This window comes from Arachis hypogaea, chromosome 8 (assembly GCF_003086295.3).
Source record: "Arachis hypogaea cultivar Tifrunner chromosome 8, arahy.Tifrunner.gnm2.J5K5, whole genome shotgun sequence".
Lineage (NCBI taxonomy): Eukaryota > Viridiplantae > Streptophyta > Magnoliopsida > Fabales > Fabaceae > Arachis > Arachis hypogaea.
Window position 1 is genome coordinate 38,573,534 of NC_092043.1, and position 17,242 is coordinate 38,590,775.

At 37.8% G+C, this 17,242-nt stretch overlaps 1 long non-coding RNA gene across 1 annotated transcript; it reads left to right on the plus strand.

Annotated features, from left to right (window-relative positions):
* Nucleotides 1–2,573: 2,573 nt before the first annotated feature.
* Nucleotides 2,574–3,057, plus strand: LOC112708433 (uncharacterized). The gene is made up of 2 exons (XR_003156333.3): nucleotides 2,574–2,755; nucleotides 2,886–3,057. It is a non-coding gene; the product is annotated as an uncharacterized lncRNA (long non-coding RNA).
* The last annotated feature ends 14,185 nt before the right edge of the window (nucleotides 3,058–17,242 follow it).

Genomic DNA, 17,242 nt, shown 5'->3' on the forward strand with positions numbered 1-17,242 from the left:
AATAATAAAAAATATTTATAAATATATTAAAATATATAAAAAATAAATAATATAAAAATATTAAATATTAAATATTTTTTATGTAATCATTATCAATATTAATATATTGATAAATAATAATATGGTTATTAATTTATCTTTCTATAATAATAATAATAATAATAATAATAATAATAATAAATAAATAAATAAATAAATAAATAAATAAAATTAATCAAAATATAAATAAGTTATCTTCTAATTAATAATAAAAGTGAAACATATTTTTTTATGAATTATATACAATAAATGATATTTTAAATAAATGATATTTTTTATGTTATATTTTTTTCAATAAATGATATCACGGGTAATTATCATTATTATTATTATTATTATTATTATTATTATTATTATTATTATTATTATTATTATTATTAAAATGATTAAAAGTATTTTTAATTGATAATTGATAAGTAGTTTAATAATGCATTAAATATTGATTTGATATAATTATAATAAAGATATGTTTCTAAATTAGTATAATTATGTATTATTCATTAAACATTCATTATAATATAATTATAATAAAGATATTTTTTATAAAATAATTTAGAATAGAGAATAGAAAAGTTCATTTTGGAGGGAGAACGGAGTCACGAGAGATTGACACCTCACCTTCATTAGTTGGGGAAAAACTCAGTTTTAGTATATTACAAGTTTAATCACCCATGCCGTGCACGTGATAAGATTGAAATTATAATTTTAAGTTGTGATGTTAAATTGCATTTTAATTATAATAATTTAATTAATAAAAAAATAACTTGTTAGCGTTATTTTTCTTTTCTTAATATAGTGTTAATTGTATTAACTATAAAATAGTTATTTAATCTACTTTTTTCAATAAATCAGGCATATATATTCGATATGACCATAAATAATCTAATAATACTTAAATCTACCAACAAAGTCTTATATGTTGGTTTACTGTGAAGTAAGAAAATATCAAAATTAGCTCAAAATGAAGAACAAATTAATAGAGAATCCTAATGCAGAAAGTTTTGTAATAAACAATAAATAATTTAAACCTACTGAATAACAAGTCAATGCTATCCTTTGATACCTGCAAAATATATACATGAAACAACACTGTATCAATGTTTGTATATAAAATTATATGATTAACGTAATTATAAAGTTCCGTGGATGCAATTCCTCTATCAAAAATCGAGCTCCTCCTAAGAAATCTAACTTTAACCACATTCCATTGGGTTGGTCATAATAGGTGAGTAGATTCAGCCATCCTTCGGTAAAGTAGAGACTATTGCCTCTTCTTTGAACGCTTACATCCATGTAGTTGAAACCCGAATCAGTGAAGACAACTCGATGAGGTATTTCATGGATGTGATACATTGTAAATGATTGTGGCAAAAGACAATCGAACTGGAACATTAGACGATAAGAATAACTTAGAGTAACAACAAATAAAAAATTATCAAAAGAATAATATAATAGAATGAGTATATAAAAAATATTATAAAAAATTGTAAATTGTACCTTAAAAGGATCAATTTCAATAAAAAATGAAGAATACATTCTTATTCTATGAAGTAGTAAAAAAAAATACTAAATATAAAATTATGAATTGACTCTCAAATTTAGATTCATGTACCACAGGAAAACACTATATATAGACTTTAGTAAAACAAAAATAAATATGTAAATTACCTATTATTAAGGTAATTTTTTAATAATACATTAAATTTTGATTTGATACAATTATAATGAAAATATGTTTCTAAATTAGTATAATTATATATTATTCATTAAATATTAATTATAATATAATTATATTAAAGATATTTTTTATAAAATAATTTAAAAAAATTATTTGATATACGTGAATTGGATAACAAAGATTTTTTATTATTATTATTACTATTATTGATATTATTAATATCATTAAAATTATTAAAAGTATTTTTAATTGATAATTGATAAGTAGTTTAATAGTGTATTAAATATTGATTTGATATAATTATAATGAAGATATATTGCTAAATTAGTATAATTATATATTATTCATTCAGTATTAATTATAATATAATTACAATAAAATAATTTAGAATAGAAAAAAAATTTATTCGTTTTGGAGGAAAAACGGAAGCATAAGAAATCGACACGTCACCTTTAGTAGTTGGGAAAAAATCTAATTTTAGTATATTAAGTAAATTATCTATATCCGTAAATAAAATATTTAAATTATTTATTAAAATAAAAAATCTCCGTATTTAAAGTTTATAACATTCATGTATGTTATTAAAGCATTCCATAAGTGTCATAAAATATTTGAATATACCACAAATCAAAGTTGTATTAAGATACCTATAATATTATAAATGGTAGAAATTCATATGCAATTAATTTTATATAAATTTAATAATTAAAAGTTAGATGATAATTTAATTAAACAATAAAATTATTTAATGAGTCTCAATTATCAACTTCATATAAAATTTATTAAGTGTACCTAAATTTTCACCATTATAAATACTCCAAAGGTTAGCCAGAACAAAAATTGTATTGGATTGAAAATTAAAGATGGTTAGAAAAGAAACACTGGCTTTTGTTCTCTTCTCATACGTCTTCATAAGTATAGCATTCTTAGTTATTTCAACAAATGGAGATAATATATTTGTGAAGGTTCCTAGGCCTGTACTAACAAATAAGCATATGTTCAAATATGATGAATCTCGTGAGAATTATAATATCGAAGGTAAGTTTCAAACATATTATCCTGATTTTTTTAGTTATCATCATTATTCTTACTAGTGTATATATTAAATGCCGTAAATATCAATATAATAAGGTGAAACAAAAAAATGTCGTGTTTCGATATTTTACAGTGAACCATTGTCCATGCTGCGTATGGAGTGAACATGTCCCCCGTCGTTGTGTGGATTTGTGTTGCTAATTGGACTCTAAAGTAGTGGCTGATGAAGTGAGATATTGCAATTGATGAGAACTGTAATAAAGTTTATTGGTGTCAGATCAATAATCTGTGATGATATTGTCGAAGAGTCTTTTGTTTAATTTTTTAATTTTTCTTGTCTGAGTATTTCATACAATAATAATAATAATAATAGTAATAATAATAATAATAATATATTTAGTTTTTTTTATCAAAGTTGAGCATTTTAGGATAAAAATCAGAATTTCGTTAAATACAACCATATTTTTATTCCTTTAACTATATAATAATTGTTGGTATTCAATTTGATTTTTTCATTTGACCTTGAATCCTAATTGATTTTAGAAAAAAAATATCCTAAAGGACCTTTGGCACACATTAATTAATAAAAAAGACTAATTAAATTAAAATTATTAGACCTAATAAAATTTATTTAAGAATAAGGACCAACAAAGAAAATTGTAAAACGACAATATTATTCGTAACGGTGTTATCCTTTCCCTTTCTCCTTAAGTTAAGGTTTTTATTTTTATTTTTATTTTTTTTATTTTTATTTTTTTTTATGGGCGACCACGCCATCTGATTCCTACAAAATCTATCTTAGCTTTTTGGGTATTAATTAAAGTTGCAACGAGGAGATTCTAGCCAACAGCCTATGTTATCAATATCATGAATGTAAATAAGTTGGAAAAGTTCATCCGATTCTTGATGATAGGATAAATGAAATTGGGTTCATGGATTATACAAATATAATGGGATAGTCAATATACAGGTTAGTGAAATTGGATATTTTAAGAACTTTAATTTTGGGCAGGTGAAAAATGGTAGATAAAAAAAATATGACGTTGAAGAATAACATTGTCACTTAATGAAAATAATATAGCCTTTTTCTTTAAATAAATTTATTATGGTCTTTATTAATAATTTTAACATATTTAATCTCTCTTTTTAATTAACCTTTACTAGCCGTCCTTACTGCTAATTAATCTTTCTATGTCTGAAAAGATTTGTATTTAAGTTATAATTAAATTTATTCAAATATCATATCTTTGTGTACTATAACTTTATAAGAATTAATATATTTGATTTTGTGATAATTTAAGTACATATACCTTTTTTACGGAAATTAATTTAGTTATGAAGGGGTTGTTGGTGCTGGACGGCGTTATGGAAGGGAGAAGAGCTTTACATGCGTATGGTGTCAGATCACAAATAAATCGGATCCAGGGACTTGTTATAAGCAAATCGGATCGAGGGACTTGTTATAAGCAAATCGGACCGAGGGACTTGTAGTAACTATGCGGACCAAGTTTTCCTTAACAAACAAAACGGACCATGCGATTACCTTCAATGATTATAAAAATAAACTATCCGCATGTACAAGTCGCAGGGTTCGATTTTCTTGTCTCCTCTCCATGCAAAACGGACCCTCCGATTTGCTCAGAGAAAGCTGAAAGAGGAAATCGTTAGGTCCGATTTCTCATCAACAACTCTGACCAAAAAAGCTGTCCCACATATTGGTCTAGCTCCTCCTCATCCCATAACCTAGGACAACACACCCACCACTTCCATAACCAAATTAATCAGCCCCTTTTTTAGGGATAAGTATTGGGAATAATACACCATTCTCCCTTGAGAAAATATATTTTATAGAGAAATAAAATAGACACAATCACAACACAAGAATTTAACGTGAAAACTCCAATTACTGGAGAAAAAACCACGGCCGTTGCCAAATGACAACCAGAGAATATCACTATGTGAAAATTGTTACAACACATAGACTTCTTTCTCTCTAACACCGGCACCCCAGTACACCCACACTCTCAAAGCAAATATTTAACTACACCTCACAACACTCTCTAATCAAAAGGTATAGAGGAAAAGCAAAGTCAGATACAAGCTTTAAGTGTTTCCGACTGGTGCAATAAATATGGAGAACTTAGCCTCATATTTATAGCTTAGGCCACCCACTCCATTTGCTATCCTAAGCAATGTGGGACTAATTTAACCAAATTCTAGCAATCTCCACCTTGATTGAAATAGTCACACATCTTCAGCTTCCATAATCAACACCGACAATTCTTTGGTGCCATTGTCTATACCGACAATCATAGTTCAGAGAACTATCATACTCCACCATAAAAGTATACTCACTTGGAATTAGACCACTCCAAGCATTTCGCTTTGGTACAGATCGAAACCTTACTGAAAATTCATGGTGCAACTTCCAAATTGGCTTTTTCTGGAAGTTCTTCAGCCATCGACATAACTCCGCCACACACCTTGCATCTCAACGCCAATCAATGCCAGTTTGCAATTGTGGACCCGATTGCCACAACTTATCCTTATCCATGGCAATGCAGTAATACCATGATGATACTTCTTGTCTTCTAGAGAACATCATCTTCTCTCATAGAGAGAGCAATATTGCAAGTATCAGATTGAGAGCCTTTTTCTGAAACCGCATTACCTGGACAATTTCTTTTTACATGCCCAGGCTTTCCACATTTCCAGCATGTTACACTCCTTCCACGATTTTCTTTTCCATAATTGTCACCTCTAGCTACAAGCGCCAAATCTGATGAAGTGCTACCCTCATTTTTCATTCTTCTTTCTTCAGCAATGAGTTTACTGGCAACTTCTTCAAAATTCAGATTTTTCTTTCCATACATTAAAACAGGTTTGATATACTCATAGGAAGAAGGGAGAGACAATATGAGCCTTAGTGCCTTATCTACATCATCAATTTTCATCCAGTTGCCTCTAATTCAGAGACAATACCATTGATAGCACTAAGATGGTCGGAGATTTTCACATTGTGATCCATGCGTAGATTATGGAACTGCTCCTTCAATAACAACCGATTTGAGATGCCCTTTACCTAATACAACCCTTCGAGTTTATCCCAAAGTTCCTTGGCTGTTTTCATTCCTTGCACATTTGTAAGAACATTCTTAGCCAAATACAGGCGAATAGCACTTGCAGCTCTCAAATCTAGTTCCTCCCATTCTTCATCCTTCATACCAGATATATTCTCCTTTAACGCCTTGTGCAAACCTGATTGTATCAACACATCCTTGACTTGTATTTGCCACAAGGCAAAATTGATTCTTCCATCATATTTTTCTATTTCAAGCTTCACAACACTTGAATATCCTGACATTGTTGCAACCGTATACTGGAATAGTATAACTCAACTGTAGACCGTACACTAGGAAGGGTCCCCAGGAAAGAGAGGTGGGTCACAATGGACACACTTAAATACCAGGTCTTTCCTTAGCCAGAACCTTTCCAAGCTGCACTCTCACAGTGTAACACTGCCTTCCAGCAACAACAACAGCAACCAAAGATCAACCTCAAGCTACAGGACAAAATTATTTTTCTGATGTGGAAGGTCAAACTAGGCTGCAACTACAGAGCATACTAAGAATAAATACCACCGAACCGAAGCTCTGATACCACTTGTTGGGAATAATACACCATTCTTCCTTGAGAAAATACCTTTCACAGAGAAATAAAATAGACACAATCACAACACAAGAATTTAACGTGAAAACTCCAATTACTGGAGAAAAAACCACGGCCGTTGCCAAATGACAACTAGAGAATATCACTATGTGAAAATTGTTACAACACATAGACTTCTTTCTCTCTAACATCAGCACCACAGTATACCCACACTCTCAAAGCAAATATTTAACTACATCTCACAACACTCTCTAATCAAAAGGTATAGAGAAAAAAAAAAGTCAGATACAAGCTTTAAGTGTTTCCGACTGGTACAAAAAATATGGAGAACTTAGCCTCATATTTATAGTCTAGACCACCCACTCCATTTGTTATCCTAAATAATATGGGACTAATTCAACCAAATTCTAACGATAAGTTCATATTCTTTAAGGTGCATGCAATATGGTTCAAAATATTAATTTCTACCAACTATGCAGATATCATGTCAATAAGTTCTACCAAGATAAGACTTTGATTTGGGCATTTAAAGAGAATTACATGTTTGATTCAATGAATATATCTCGAAACTATAAAAATGTACAATTAATGTTAGATATGATTTATTGACTAATTTTCTTTTTTGCTTTTCTGAGGAATTTAAAAGAAATTCTAAAATAATATATCTCGGTGACACATTTAGAATATTAAAGGTACGATCGATATAATTTTCAAAATATTTCTACAGTGATTTGAACATAGTATATTTTTATTTCCAATTTATTAAATTTATCTCAATAATTAGAGAAATCGCTTTTACTATTTTTTAATAAAATATTATTATTTTTACTACTCAAATCAATATTTTATAACATATATTATTCGAAAAGTAACAAAATAATTAAATTGTTTAATGGTTACGTTATTGTTCATACCCTGACCCAACGATAAGGCCCAGGTCTCAACAAAAGGCCTAATCCAAAAGGGTTGAGCTTCGCCTTGTACCGACCTCCTCCCCACGAAGTCGGTTCTTATCACGATTAACCCTAAAGAAGTCGGAGACGAAGATTAGCTGGCAGATAATCACTCATTCAAATGAGTAACTGCCCCTAAAATCTATCTACCCACTTCCAGGAGCCATATCTCAACCTCCCTAAGATAAAGGAACGGTTATCCACCTTAAAAGGTGGAACTACTTCAGCGGTGGTTATGGGTTCAACCCTATAAATACACTGACACCTTTCAGGTATCAAAGAAGCCCAATACTCTCTAGACCTGTTTTACCCCTTTGCTGACTTTGGCATCGGAGTGTCTTTGCAGGTACCACCCCTCATTCTCCCTTACACAAGTCGGACGGGAGCTTTGGATCACCAACTCACTTGGACGTTTCATTGTTGAGACGATTGGGCCAGCCAAACTTGTCCAACCCATTAATCTCCGGTTACCCACCGTAACATTGGCGCCGTTGCCGGGGACTCGAGAGATCAACCAGTAATGGTGGACATGTCACAGGAAGATGGTCATGTGGCATCAGATTCTGAACAAGAGAATCTAGATATCAGAAACAATGACGCAGACCTAACCTTTCACCAGGGAACCAACGACCAACATAGGGAAGGCACCTCCGGATTTAAAAATCCGAAGATGAACTCCTCCGAGGGGCGTGAATCGGAAGTGCAACCGAACTAATGGGGCTATTTCATGGCCACCAAGGTCGCTTGGAACAACTGGAACAGGAGCGGGAGCGACAAAGGGAAATAGAAAAGCACTTAAGAGAGGAGATGGAACAACGAAAAGAGTTAGAAGAAAAACTCTTAAAGTTAGAATTCTCCCTCAAAAGTCGGAACTCCCACAGCGACCGAGAAGAGTCACCCCCAGGAGGGGAGGACCCCTTTAGTGAGGACATAATGAGGGCAAAAGTTCCAAGAAACTTTAAAAGCCCCGACATGGACCTCTATGATGGAACCATAGATCCAAAGCATCATTTAAGCAACTTTAAAAGTTGGATGTATCTGGCTGATGCTTCTGATGCAACACGCTGCAAAGCTTTCCCGACCACCTTATCGAAAGCAGCAATGAAGTGGTTCGATAGCCTCCCTCCAAGGTCGGTCACCAGCTTTGAAGACCTCTCGAGAAAATTCCTAATGAGATTCTCCATTCAGAAAGACAAGGTAAAGCATGCACCGAGCCTCCTGGGGATAAAACAGGAGGTCGGAGAACCTCTACGGGATTATATGGAAATATTCAACAAAGCATGCTTAGAGATTCAAGACCTGCCCACCGAGGCAGTCATTATGGGGCTAGTAAATGGGCTTAGAGAAGGACCCTTCTCACAGTCCATATCAAAAAGACACCCCACCTCTTTGAGTGATGTACAAGAAAGAGCTGAGAAGTACATCAACATGGAGGAAAATGCCAGACTGAGAGAGTCAAGCTGGCAACCTGGGCACCTCCCCTCGATAAAAGACAGGGAGAGGGAGCCAAAGAAGAAAGAAGACCTCGGTCTCGACAGACCCAGGAAATATCACTCTTATACTCCTCTAAAGGTTTTCATAGTGGACGTATACAGAGAAATTTGCAATACTGAAAGGCTGCCGCCTCCCAGACCCATCAAGAATAAAAAAGGGGGGAGTCGCAGCGACTACTGCGAGTACCATAAAATATATGGTCACTCAACAAACGACTGTTACGACCTCAAGAATGTGATAGAAAAGCTGGCCAGAGAAGGCCGACTTGATAGATATCTCATGAAAAGGTCGGACAATCATGGAAAGAGAAAGCAAGATGATGCGAACAGAAGAGATCCACCACCATACAAGCGAATCTACCAGGTCGAAAGTGAATCACCCGATCTTCCTACCATCTCATTCACAAAGGAAGATGGGCAATGAATAATCCCCTGACACGATGATCCGGTGGTAATAACCATGATCCTAGCCAACGCCCATCTCCACAGAACTCTGGTGGACCAAGGAAGTTCAGCAGACATCCTTTTCAAGCCTGCGTTTGATAAACTAGAGCTTGACGAAAGGGAGCTGAAAGCCTACCCCGACACCTTGTATGGGCTAGGTGATACGCCAATAAAATCACTGGGTTTCCTACCCCTCCACACTACTTTTAGAAAAGGAGAAAAATCCAAAACTCTGAACATAGGCTTCATAGTCATCAACGTGGGGTCAGCGTATAATGCCCTAATCGAAAGAGCTACCCTAAACCGACTAGGAGCAGTGGTATCTACCCCGCATCTCTGCATGAAATTCCCGACATCAGCGGGGATAGCGACGGTGCGTGGGGACCAGAAATTGGTAAGAAAGTGCTACAATGAAAGCCTGAACCTAAGGGGAAAAGGCAAAGAAGTCAACACCATAGAACTCGGTGGAGCAAGGGCCAAAGAAGAGTTGCGACCACAGCCAGGAGGAAAAACCGAGGAAATACAGGTCGGCAAAGAGGAAGAAAAAAATACCAACATAGGAGCCAACCTAGGGGAAACCCTGAAGCAAGGGTTGACTGAACTCCTAAGGGACAACTCTGACCTCTTTGCTTGGAAAGCCTCCGACATGCCTGGGATAGATCCCGAGCTTATGTCCCACAAGCTCTCGGTGTATCCAGGATCCCGACCTGTACAACAGAAAAGGCGCAAGCTTGGCCCTGAACGAGCTCTAGCGGTGGAAGAGCAAGTACAGGCACTCCTAGAAGCCGGCTTCATCAGAGAAGTCAAATATCCAACATGGCTAGCAAATGTAGTGCTAGTCAAGAAGCAAAATGGCAAATGGAGAATGTGTGTCGACTACACCGACTTAAATAAAGCATGTCCTAAGGATCCTTATCCACTTCCAAGTATTGACGCCCTAGTAGACTCTAGCTCGGGGTATCAATACTTGTCGTTCATGGATGCCTACTCGGGATATAACCAAATCCTTATGTATGAGCCAGACCAAGAGAAAACATCGTTCATCACGCCCCGAGCAAATTTCTGCTACGTGGTCATGCCATTTGGACTAAAAAATGCAGGGGCCACATACCAAAGGCTGATGAACAAGGTGTTTGCCCCCACGTCGGGAGCTTAATAGAAGTCTACGTAGACGACATGCTAGTGAAAACTAAGGAAGAAGCTGATCTCTTGACAGACTTCTCGCAAGTCTTCGACACCATAAGGTTGCACGGGATGAGGCTAAATCCCGCAAAGTGTACCTTCGCGGTGGAGGCTGGAAAATTTCTAGGGTTCATGCTAACACAGAGAGGGATCGAAGCAAATCCCGATAAGCGTAAAGCCATCCTTGAAATGAAGAGCCCGACTTGCCTAAGAGAGGTCCAACAATTGAATGGCCGACTAGCAGCCCTCTCCAGGTTCTTGGCAGGATCAGCACTCAAATCCCTTCCACTATTTCTTTACTAAGAAAGGGATGCCAGTTCGAATGGACTCCAGAATGCGAAGAAGCGTTCCAAGAGTTCAAAAGATTCCTGAGCCAACCGCCAATCCTGACCCGACCTCTAGTCGGGGAAGATCTCGTCCTATATCTATCAGTAGCAGATAAAGCTATCGCATCAGCCCTGATAAGGGAGGACGAGGTCGGACAACATCCAGTTTACTTTATCAGCAAAGTCCTGCAAGGTCCCGAGCTAAGGTACCACAAACTAGAGAAGTTTGCCTACTCCTTAGTAATAGCCTCACGAAGGCTACGGCCTTATTTTCAGGCACATACTATAAGAGTCCGAACGAACCAGCCCATGAAGCAAATCCTCCAGAAGACGGATGTTGCAGGGAGAATGGTTTAATGGGCAATAGAGCTCTACGAGTTTGACTTAAAGTATGAAACTCGGACAGCGATCAAAGCCCAATGCCTCACCGACTTCATAGCAGAATATGCGGGAGATCAAGAGAAGCCAACTACATGGTAACTTTACGTAGATGGATCCTCAAACAAGACAGGAAGCGGTGCAGGCATAATACTGGCCGACGAAAGGGGAACCCAAATAGAGGTATCCCTCAAATTTGAATTCCTAGCTTCAAATAATCAAGCAGAGTATGAAGCCCTGATTGCAGGGTTGAAACTGGCAGAAGAGGTCGGTGCAACAAAAGTGGTGATATACAGCGACTCTCAAGTGGTGACCTCCCAGATAAATGGAGCGTATCAGGCTAAAGACCCGAACATGAAAAGGTACTTGGAAAGAACCTTGGAACACTTAGGGCACTTTGTGGAAACCGAAGTTAAGCATATAACTCGGGATCTCAATAGCAGAGCAGATGCCCTCTCCAAGTTAGCAAGCACCAAACCGGGAGGGAACAACAGAAGCCTGATCCAGAAAACTCTCCAAGAACCCTCGGTAGTAAAAGAAGAGAACAAACGAGATGTACTAGAGGTAACTGGGCTAAACCTCGGATGGATGAATCCCTTGGTCGAATACCTAAAATTCGACATCCTCCCCAAAGAGGAAAAAGAGATTAAGAAAATCCGGAGAGAAGCACAACATTACACTCTGGTGAAAAATATCCTTTATAAAAGAGGAATATCAACACCATTGTTGAAGTGCATACCGACCTCAAGGACCACTGAGGTATTAGAGGAGGTTCATAATGGGATCTGCGGAACCATCTCGGAGCCAGGTCACTAGCCAAGAAAGTAATCCGAGCTGGATTCTACTGGCCGACCTTGCAGAAAGATGCCATAGAATTTGTGAAAAAGTGCCGGCCATGCCAAATGCACGCAAATTTCCACATGGCTCTCCCCGAGGAGCTAATCAGCATAACTTCTCCATGGCCCTTTGCAAAATGGGGGATGGATCTGTTAGGTCCTTTTTCCCAGGCCCCAGGACAAGTCAAATACTTGATTGTGGGAATAGACTACTTCACAAAGTAGATAGAAGCAGAGCCATTAGCCACCATCACAGCCCAGAGAAGTCAGAGGTTCCTCTACAAAAATATCATCACAAGGTATGGGATACCATATTCCATTACCACAGATAATGGAACCCAGTTCACCGACTCTACCTTCAGAAGCTTGATGGCCAGTATGAAGATTAAACACCAATTCACCTCGGTGGAACATCCACAAGCAAATGGACAAGCCGAGGTAGCTAACAAAGTCATACTGGTGGGACTAAAGAAAAGACTACAAGATGCAAAAGGAGCCTGGGCTGAGGAGCTACCACAAGTGTTATGGGCTTACCGAACGACGCCACAATCTGCCACTGGAGAAACGCCCTTCCGACTCGTCTACGGCGTAGAAGCCATGATACCAATAGAAATCAGCAAACAAAGTCCAAGGGTGATTCTCCATGATGAGGTCGGGAACATACAGGGGCACAAAGAGGAGCTCGAACTGCTCCCCGAAGTCCGAGAGCAAGCCCAGATAAGAGAAGCAGCGTTGAAACAAAGGATGACCACCAGGTACAACAAAAAAGTCATTCGAAGAAGCTTCACCCCAAACGACTTGGTCTTGATCAGAAACGACATTGGAGTCAATAAATCGGGGGAAGGAAAACTCGCTGCTAATTGGAAGGGACCATACAAAGTTAGTGAGGTCTTAGGAAAAGGTTATTATAAGGTGACCGACCTAAACGGCACCGAGTTACCAAGGTCGTGGCATGCTTGCAACATGAAAATGTACTATAGTTAAAAGCAAACTCTACTCCCTGATGTACTCTTTTCCCTACTTCACGATTTTTTCCCAAAAAACAAAGGGTTTTTTCTGAAGAAGGATTTTTAACGGGCATCATAGTAGAGCCTAAGGGGAATAAGTTGCTAAAAGCCCTTAGTAGCAGTAAAAGTACCTTTCCAAATAAATAAAGATCTTTTTCAAATATCTCTTATAAAAATTCCTTCTCATTTATTTTCTTTTTACGAAACGCACTGACTTAAGCTCGACAAAACGTGAAAATCCCATGAATCGACCTAGATGGTGGTCAAGATGAAACGATGAGGTACTAGTCGGTATAAAGAGGTTATAAAAGTTGATCGTACGAAACTCGAAAACACTCCGCCTCATAAGTCGAAATAAAAACCCGAGTAGAGAAGCTCGAAAAACACTTCGACCCATAAGTCAAAGTGAAAAATCGAGTAGAAGAAAAAACGCATCGCAAAAATAACCTAAGACATAAAAGTTCAATAAACCACAAAGTTGAGTATAAAGGAATAGTGAAGAAAGAGAGATAAAAAAAACCTAAGGCCAAAAGACTGTCCTAAGTCCTTGAAGCAAAAAAGCTCATAAAGACAGACAAGCCAAAGAAAAGGTTTTTCAAGAAAAAAGTCAAAGAAATTTTCTAAAATATCAAAAAACAGAAAAGCATGCACACAAAAGGTAACTTAAACCCTTATCCAAAAAAGCATTTTTTAAATATTTTTTGTTTACGGCCTTAAAAGGCCAAGAGAAATGTCAGTGTACCATTACTACCACAGATATAAAAAAGAGTTTAAAAAAGAGGGGACCCACAGGCTGGGCCCCCATATAGCCAACAAATTTTTTAAGCATTTCCACCGGGAGTAGTCGGATCACCACCAGAATCAGGAAGAGTAGTCGGAGCGCCATCAGGACCAGGGAGAGAGGCACCCACAGGAGTTGGAAGAGAAGTCTCAGGAGTCTCGGAAGAACTCGGAGCATTGTCTGGACGGGGAGGAGACTCTATGATTCTCTGACCCCGAGTCTTCAACTCGGACACAGATACAGGTCGGGGAGGAGACACAATGGCCCCATCAATGACAATTTTGTCAGGGTCCAAAGGAGAGAGATCCAAATCAGGAGCAAGGACTCCGACCTGCTCCTTAAAAATCCTCCAAGCTTCATTGGCTCCCTCAGCAATAGAGTCCTCCAACTCGGCGTAAGCAGTCCGAGAATTCAACAAGTCCTTCCTCACCTCCACGAGATCCTTGAACAAGCTCGAATAACTCTCCTGCGCCTTCTTCCTCAAGCCCTCCTCCATATTGCATTGGGCTTGTAACTTGCTCCCCTTCTCCCGAAGATTATCCCTTTCCTCCCTCAATTTAGCGACCTCCTCCTTCAACTCCTTCTCATGTTTCTGATACATGAGAAGCCTTTTCTCCAACTCTTCAACCCTCGAGGTTGAACCTAGAGAGCTAAGAGGAGTCTTCTCAAAAATATCAAGAAACTTGGTGCACACCGCCGCCACCCTGACACTCTCCTGAGCCAGAATAGTGAGGTGGTTCCGGACAGAAACATCATCCATACCTATACGGGTATGGGGGTAGATGTGTTTTCGGATAAATGCAGGAGCATCCACCTTAGCCTCACCTTCAAAAGAAGAAGAAGACTCTAAAGTCTTACGCTTCTTCTTCTCTGGCTTAGGAGAAGGTCGGGGAGGAGGGGGCGGCTGAGAAGAAGCCGAGGAGGAAATAACAATAGGTCGAGAAGGGGTCCCCAAATTTTGAGAACAAAGAGGAAGAGGAGGAAGAGAGGAGCTAGTTACCCTGGCACCGCCGGCCCTGGCGCGAGATCTTGCCCTGGCCTCCTGGACTCTCTGGTAAGATTCACTGGAATTCTTCTTTGCCATCTCTATAAAAAGCAATTATTAGCCAGACAAGTCAGAAAAACAAGATACAAGTCGGAAACAAAGCATAAAGACAAAGGCTACCTAATTGTGCCTGGACAAAGGCCAGCGACCCCTGGAGAAATTTTTTGGTATCCAGATATGGGGCCCTCCCCCACACTTCTCGGAGGAACCCCACAGTGGCTGCCTCTACCTCATCCAAGTCATCCAAACCATATTTCTCGCAGGGGGAGGCCTCCAACCAATACAGAGGAAAGCGAGGAACATAATTTTCATCCAGGAAAAAGGGGTGGTGACCCTCTACACCTTGAACTTTGAAAAAATAATTTTTAAAGTCATGGAAGGATTCATCAAAAAGGGTGAAAACTCTCCGACCTTGTATGGATCGGAAAGACACTCATTGCTGCTTGTTATTTAGCCCACTGAAGGGCTTGGTCATGTGGAAAAGATAGAAGAAAATCCTCAAAGAGGTCGGAAAATCTAAGGCGTCGCTGATAAACTGGTAAATTTTCAGAAAACCCCAAGAATTGGGGTGAAGTTGGATAGGAGCAACTCGGCAGTGACGTAAAACAGCTATTTCAAAATCAGAAAATGGAAGAAAAACACCCAAACGGGTAATCATGCTTTCATACATGTAGAAAAAATGAGGGACCTCCTCAGTATCCCTCCCAAAACAAACCCGGTCTTCCAGACCCGGGACCACCAATTCATACTTCGGCTCATCCTCCTCAGAAGTACAAATATGGTGATGAGTGCGAAGGTTGGTGATGAACTCGGCATCGACCAAGGGTTCCTCCCCCAAGATCGTAACATCAACCCACTGAGCAAGAACTTCTACAGAAGACATTTTTCCCTAAGGTACGATGAAAACCTACAAAGGGAAAAGAAAAAAAGAATAAAAAACAATAGTTCCTAAGGGGGCATGAAATCTAACAGAAACCTACGATGTCATCTTCTCCCTCTCTAAAGAAAATAAAAGGCATGCAAACAGAAGCACTTAATAAAAGGGAAGAAAGAACCAACCTTTGCCTAAAATGGAGTAGAGGAAGATGAAAGCCTTCAACGAAAGTATCCCACGAACAGATACGAAAGTGTTCCACGAACAGATGAAAGGGAAAAGTTTGAAAAATCGAAGAAACGCAACAACGAAAGAAGAGGGAAGCACTTATAAGCACGTTAGGGGCATAATGGTAAAAATGGAAGCGGTCATTAATGAATGCACCGTTACCAAGGTAATTAATACCTACGCACACCCCTAACGGACGCGACGTTTGATTAGACGTAACTGTGAAAATCAAAAGTCACGAAAATTCACGTCGGTTGCAAACAAATAACGTCGGTTCCCTCACAAGTCGGTTACGACCCCGAGTAGAATACTCGAACCCAAATCTTAAAAGAAATTGGGCTCGAGTAGGGGCACTATTCATACCCTGGCCCAACGATAAGGCCAGGTCTCAACAAAAGGCCCAACCCAAAAGGGTTGAGCTTCGCCTTGTACCGACCTCCTCCCCACGAAGTCGGTTCTTATCACGATTAACCCTAAAGAAGTCGGGGACGAAGATTAACTGGCAGATAATCACTCATTCAAATGAGTAACTGCCCCTAAAATCTCTCTACCCACTTCCAGGAGCCATATCTCAACCTCCCTAAGATAAAGGAACGGTTATCCACCTTAAAAGGTGGAACTACTTCAGCGGTGGTTATGGGTTCACACCAATAAATACATTGACACCTCTCAGGTATCAAAGAAGTCCAATACTCTCTAGACCTGTTTTACCCCTTTGCTGACTTTGGCATCGGAGTGTCTTTGCAGGTACCACCCCTCATTCTCCCTTACACAAGTCGGACGGGAGCCTTGGATCACCAACTCACTTGGACGTTTCATTGTTGAGACGATTGGGCCAGCCAAACTTGTCCAACCCATTAATCTCCGGTTACTCACCGTAACAGTTATTAGTAAGTAGAGCAAAATATTAGAGAAATGTATAATTAATATTAGTTGTGAAAGCTTTTAGATTATTTTATTGAAAGAATATGTTTCAAAATAAAGGAGTTATGAATCATTAAGTCCTCACATATTACTTATATAAATAAAACTTACAAATATGGGAAATAATGCTCACTTACATGAATGCATAGTTCGCATACGGTAAATATATAAAATGACTACAACTATCTAATATATTTTACTTAAATTGTAAAAAAATAGACTCCTTTGTTTAGATTTTCAATTTCTTACTTTGTTTTAAATCATCGTCATGAAAAAAAAATTCTGTTAATTTTTTTCTCAATTATTTATCAAGTGTCGTTTCTTATCCTTCAATATATATTTTTTATGTT